Below are 6,809 nucleotides of genomic sequence, written 5' to 3'. Positions count from 1 at the left end.
TCGGTTTCTAGAACCCAAATCACTATACAAATCCACAAAATCTCAAGAACAAAGTAAGAACAAGGCTTGAATGTGTGAGAAACAAGAGAAGTGATTGATCAAAGTGTGTAGAAACTTCGGTTTTGGTGAAACCCAAGTGGCTACACACCTCTCTCTTACACAAAATAAAAGAACTATGAACTAGCTATGGAAAACTAGAGAGAAACTATGCTAGAACTAGAGAAAAGAGATATTTTGATGTTGCAAAGTGAGAGAGTAAAAGGGTGAACGGTTTTGGGGAGAGAAAATGAGCTATTTAAAGGACAAGGCAATTCAAATCAAGGGTGGAGATCAAAAGGAATGAAGGGCTAGATGTGATTGACAAATGTGTAAGCACAAAATGTGGATCTAGTTTTTAACTCCACATAGAAATGACCTAGAAAGCCCATAGATATTTTGATAGAGGGGAGAAAAACTAAGGGTAGAAGAGTCATTGTGTAGGAAAACAAGGTAATAAATGGGTGACAAAAGTGTAAGGTGTAAGAATTAGACTACTTGTCATCTTTCAAATTTGGAATTTCAAAATAACCTAGACCTTAAGTCTTCCCACCTAAAGTCTCTCACCCTAATCAGCTCTTTCCTGTCCTCCACACATGTTCTTGGCCGGCCAACTTGCTCGGAAATGTCCAGAATCCGGCGTTGACCACCATTGACCCATTTTTTGTCCGTTTGCGCACTTTCTTCTCCTTTCTTCCTTCAATTGAATCTCCACTGAGAGTTTGGAATTAGCCTTTGACTTCTTCATACCAAATGTTCCTCCATGAGTGTAGATCATCCAGGTAAAATTTTAGATCTTAGTTAGCCGTGGTTTGGCTGGAAATTCTGCCGGAATCAGTACAGGTCCGGTTTTGCAGTTTTCATCTTTTAGTTAGAAACTTGTGCTGATCGTTTGAAGGCTTTCCATTCCGAATTAGCTCTTGCACTCTTCATAAAAAATTATAATTAGGATGTCTATAATAGATATGAAAAGTTTCAACTCATTTGAAGTTCATTTGGTCAGTCTGGCACTCCTTCTTCCTTGCCTAGCTCGGTTTCTCCTAGCCGGAGTAGGAAAATGTGCTAAAGTTGACTTTTTAGTGCATTTCCAAGCTTCTCCAGCATTTCCTAGCATGATAAGGAAAACATAATAAATAAATAAATATAAATAAACACAAAGGTTAAGCAAAATTGCAAAATTAGGGGAATAATTAGTAGGTAATTATGGACCTAACAAAATACCTCACACTTACACTTTGCTTGTCCTCAAGCAAAAACATAAATTAAACTAGCATGAACAAACTAAAAGGCTCACTTGCATCCTTGATGAGTTTAACTATTTTCCCTCAGAGAACCATGACTTAGTGATTTGACTTTCAATTAAGCAAGCTTAGAAACTAAATTTTCGAAATGCAAAGCTAATAATTGGATTTGGATAGTCATGCTCAACAAAGTATATGCATATGCCATGTGTGCCACCGTTGATTCATGTGGGATTAACTTGAATCGCATTTGTCTAACCATCAAACTCACATGAATATCACTCATTTTCACTCTAAATGTTTTGTCTAACCATCAAACTCACTTGGATATCACTCATTTTCACTCTAAATGTTTAATGGTCAGTGTTTGCACTCAAAAACAATTCAATTGACATGGTTTCCATAAGCTTGCTCTTCCATCTTTTCTCCACATGATCAATGCATGAGTTCTCTTGGATCACAAGGTCTTTTATTTAGGTTGTAATGGGGCTTAGGTGAGGGGTTAAAGAAATAAAGGGAAAGGTAAGTACAAATTCTAAACCTCATAGTAAGCAATTCTCTTATTGAGTTCCTTTTTGTTTTAGACTCTAGGTGCTTTGTAAAACCTTCTTTTTCCTTTCACAAACCCAAAAACTAAAGGACTACTAAAAGCTATTATTCCCCTTTTTGTACAACCCACACTCTTTTTGTATTTTTTTTTTTTACTCACACTATTTTTGCATAACACTTTTATTTATTTATTAATTTATTTTTTATTTTTTTGCTACAACCCGTAGCTCACACAAACAAATATTCTACCTCACCTCACACTTATTCTTTTGTAATATCCTCCAACCCATTTACAAGCACCAAACTAATAATAGGACTTACGTTGCTTACCACTGGTCTTAGAAGGATCAGAAAAGTGTTCAAGTTTTTAAAAGGTAGACATTTGTGGTGGTAAAGAAATGAAAAGGCTAACACATATTTACAAAGCCTCAAATTGGCTAACTAATGGATTTTTAACATTAAGGACAAAAGCTATTTGGCCACGGTGGATTTCTAATGCCTTGGTCTTCCCCAATAACAACTCATGCTTGATATAAAGTCTCGAAAGATTTGGAGCAAGTTCTAGATTACACGCACAATGAATTGATCACACAATGAAAGAATTAGTGCATTTTGACTATGCATGCACTCGTTTAGGCTCAAAAGCTCACATAATTAGGCATAGATAGTTCCAACAAATTTAGTCCTCATCTTTCCCACATGAATGCATCTAAAATGACATAGGCAATATGAGTGTGAATGCAGCACAAAACGCTAAGTCCATTTATTAAATAAGCATTGATCTTCAATCGCTAAACATGATCAAATTCAATCAATCCAATTAGACATAAGTTCGGTCTCATCCTCAGGGGTTATTTCGGTTTAGGAACCACGCAAGCAAGCCAAAATCTTTTTGTATTTTTCAAAAAATTTCAATTTTTATGGATTTTTCAATAAGAAAATGAAAAGAAAACAAAGGATTAGGAATGAAATTACTTAGCCTTACACCTCACACTTAAATCACACATTGTCCTCAATGTGCCGTTATGAAAAATTGTGAAACACATGTGAAGCTTAAGACCAAATAAAACTTTCTAATGATAGTTGACACAATTTATTAACAATTGACAATGGCCAAACAAGCACCTCATACTTAAAACATCATATAGTCCTTAATGTATAATGAAGCTATTAAGATCCTATCAACATTTTGGGGAGCATGCATCATCAAAGGCCAAGACTTTCATCAAAACAATTACATTAATTACATGGCAAGAGAATAAGGGTAGCCACCTCACACTTGAACTTTGGATAATCCTTTCAATAAAAGCTAAATCTTTTATGTCTTATCCTTTGACCAAGGGTGAAATATCTATTCAAACCTCTTGAAGCCACAAATTTATTAACATAAAAACACACAAACACAACTAATCATGCTTAGGAAAGATAAAAGTGAGAGATTAGAAAGTGCAACCTCTTTGAAGATCCCTGTTTTAGCTCCATAATGCAAATAGGTGATAACCAAACAAGGCTAAGTTAGGCACTTGCCATCCATTAAGCTCCATGCATATAGAACCAAATGAACTTGGAGCCTCACATTTAGACTTGAGCACACTAACCATGCTCTCAGCCACTTCACCCTTCCAAACTTTCAAGCTTCATCTTAGTTTATTTTGTCTTTATGAGTCCGCCAATCTGGGTTTAAGTTTAAGGACATTAACAAGGTCCATAGTTCTTCCTCAAATGGATGGAGGATCTGCAAAGAACTTCATCTCCTCATGAGTATCCTTAGGTGCACTTCCCAAGTAGGGCTTGACTCGATGCCCATTCACCTTAAAGGTATTACCATTCCTCAAGTTCTTCAAAGTCACCGCTCCATGTGGGAATACTTCAATGAGCTCAAATGGTCAATCCATCTTGATCTTAGCTTGCCCGAAAACCATTTCAATCTTGAATTGTAGAGAAGAACTAATTGACCAACTTCCAAGTGCTTGGTCTTGAGTTTTTGGTCATGGAAGGCTTTTGTTCTTTCTTTGTACAACTTTGCATTCTCATAAGCCTCCATTCCAATCTCATCTAGCTCACAAAGATCAAGCTTTCTCTTCTCACCACACTTATTCATCTCAAAATTCAAAAACTTGATAGCCCAATATGCCTTGTGCTCTAATTCAACCGGTAAATGGCATGCTTTCCCATAAACAAGACGGTAAGGAGACATACCAATGGGAGTCTTGAAAGTGGTCCGATAGGCCCACAAGGTATCGTCCAATTTATTAGCCCAATCCTTCCTTGTGGTGGACACTACTTTCTCTAGAATGCCCTTTATCTCGCGGTTAGAGATCTCGACTTGACCGCTTGTTTGAGGGTGGTAAGGAGTGTATATTTTGTGCTTCACCCCATACTTCTTCAATAGTGCCGCAAACGGTTTATTCACAAAATGAGTGCCTCCATCGCTAATGATAACTCTAGGTGTGCCAAATCTTGTGAAGATGTGCTCTTTAAGAAACTTTAACACCACCTTGTGATCGTTAGTTCTTGTGGCTTCGGCCTCCACCCACTTGCTAACATAATCTACCGCCACTAGAATGTATGAGTTGCCATTGGAGCTAGGAAATGGACCCATGAAGTCAATGCAATGCCTCAAACATCAAACAACTCAACTTCAAAGATATTGTTCAAAGGCATTTGGTCCCTTGACGAGAGATTCCCAACTCGTTGACATCGATCACACAAAGACACATACTCATGAGCATCTTTAAATAGGGAAGGCCACCAAAATCCACAAGTGAGCACCTTTTGTGCCGTCCTTTTTCCTCCATGATGGCCACCACATGCATGACTATGGCAAAAAGAAAGAACACTTTGAACTTCATCTTCTGGAATGCACCTCCTCACAAGTTGGTCTTTACATTGCTTGAAAAGGTAAGGATCTTCCCAATAGTAGTGTCTTGCTTCCTTTTGTAGTCTCTTTCTTGCATGAAAATTAAAGTTCCGAGGAATTGACTTGCCACCACTAGCTATATAATTCACAATAGGTGCATACCAAGGAAGCTCTTTTGCTTGAATGGAAAGTAGTTTCTCATCTGGAAAAGAATCAACTAAAGGTACCTCATTGTCGCTTCCACAAGTAAGTCTAGAGAGATGATCCGCAACCAAATTCACCTTGCCACCTAAACTCTCTAACCCTAGTCAGCTCTTCCTTGTCCTCCACACATGTTCTTGGCCGGCCAACTTGGTTGGAATCCGGCGTTGACCCATTTTTTGTCCGTTTGCAAACTTTCTTCTCCTTTCTTCCTTCAATGGAATCTCTACAAGGACTTTGGAATTGGCCTTTGACTTATTCATACCAAATGTTCCTCCATGAGTGTAGATTATTCTGATAAAATTTCAGAGTTACCTCACCATGGTTTGGCCGGAAATGCTGTCAGAATCCGTACAGGTCCGGTTTTACAGTTTTTGTCTTTTAGTCAGAAACTTGGGTCAATCTTTTGAAGGTCTTCCACTCCAAAATAGCTCTTGAACTTTTCATACGAAATGATCCTCAGAATGTCTTAAATGGATCTGGAAATTTTCAACTCATTTGGAGTACATTTGGTCAGTCTGCCACTCCTCCTTCCTTGCCTAGCTTGGTTTCTCCTCGACGGAGTAGAAAAATGTGCTAAGATTGACTTTTTAGTGCATTTCCAAGCTTCTCCATCATTTCCTAGCATGATAAGGAAAACATAATAAATATATATAAGTAAACACAAAAGTTAAGCAAAAGTACAAGATTAGGGGAATAATTACTAGGTAATTATGGACCTAACATTAGGTTATTAGAAGTGTTTTTGGATTCTTACAGGTTTGGGTTGCCTACTTTTAGGGAGGTTCTGCCGAATTTTTGATTAAATCTTCTTTAAAAGTGGATCTTACAAGGCCGCTTTGGATTCCAGGGTGAAATTTGGGGCTGGCCTTGTCATCTTTTGTGAAAAAGGCAAGCATATATTACAAAACTACAGTTTTGTTCCATTATATAGAAGATTTCATAAACGGAAGAGACTTCACGACTCAGCGTAATTTAGCTCTTATTTATTTAGAGCTCATTTCATATTATGTATCTCTATATCAGTTCACCCCTTTATTCTAATTTGTTTAGCTTATAAACTCTTTCCTCATTTTGTACCTATGATCTAAGATGATGATAATCTTTACAAGTACTTTGTTGCATGGTTTTATGATTATCATAATTTTTTTGGCCTATTAATGCTTAAATGTATGTGAAAGTAAAATTTTCTATGTTAACTGATGAATGCCGCGGGAAAATTTCAATAAAGCTATTGGAGAACTTATCACTTGCCATGAGAAGATTGATAGTGACAACTATCTTGAGGTACTATCTTTTTTTTTTTTTTTTTAATAAAGGTACTATCTTCTTTATTTGAGCTAAAAGATAAACATTTTATGTAAATGAACTTCTTTTTATGATATATGTACTGTTTTATAATTGTTAAACCAAGTATCAATGTTGAAAGCATTTTCATGCTTTGTTTACATAGTGCTTGCAGAAAGTGATAGATCAAGGATGTTGAGTAGCAGATGATTAGATTAAAGCCCTAAAGGACTGGTTCCATCTTGTTAACGTTAGAACCGAAGGTTCTAGTTAGCTTTAGAGAGAGAGAGAGAGAGTAAATGAGACAAGAGAAGTATAGTGGTTCGTCTCTCGCTTGAGCGGGAGACTACGTCCACTTAAATGTTTAACTATGTGTGTTGGGCCTTGCGGCCCAAGGGTATTACATGAGGATGTAATGGGATGGATTTTAAGTGGGAGGAGGGGTCCTTTTTATAGGTAATGAAACCCCTCCCCTTTACATGTTTTCCAATGTGGGATGCAAAAGATAACTATTCTAATGTAGGAAGCTTCCTTGTGAAGCATCTTGGCAAGGCCGGGAAGGTGGCTTCCCGGCAAGGTCTCGACTACTTCCAACTATCATGGCGTAACTTGGACATCGAGCTACAGGATGTATA

The sequence above is a fragment of the Rosa chinensis genome, chromosome 6 (genome assembly GCF_002994745.2).
Source record: "Rosa chinensis cultivar Old Blush chromosome 6, RchiOBHm-V2, whole genome shotgun sequence".
Classification (NCBI taxonomy): domain Eukaryota; kingdom Viridiplantae; phylum Streptophyta; class Magnoliopsida; order Rosales; family Rosaceae; genus Rosa; species Rosa chinensis.
This window is presented reverse-complemented; position numbering follows the sequence as displayed.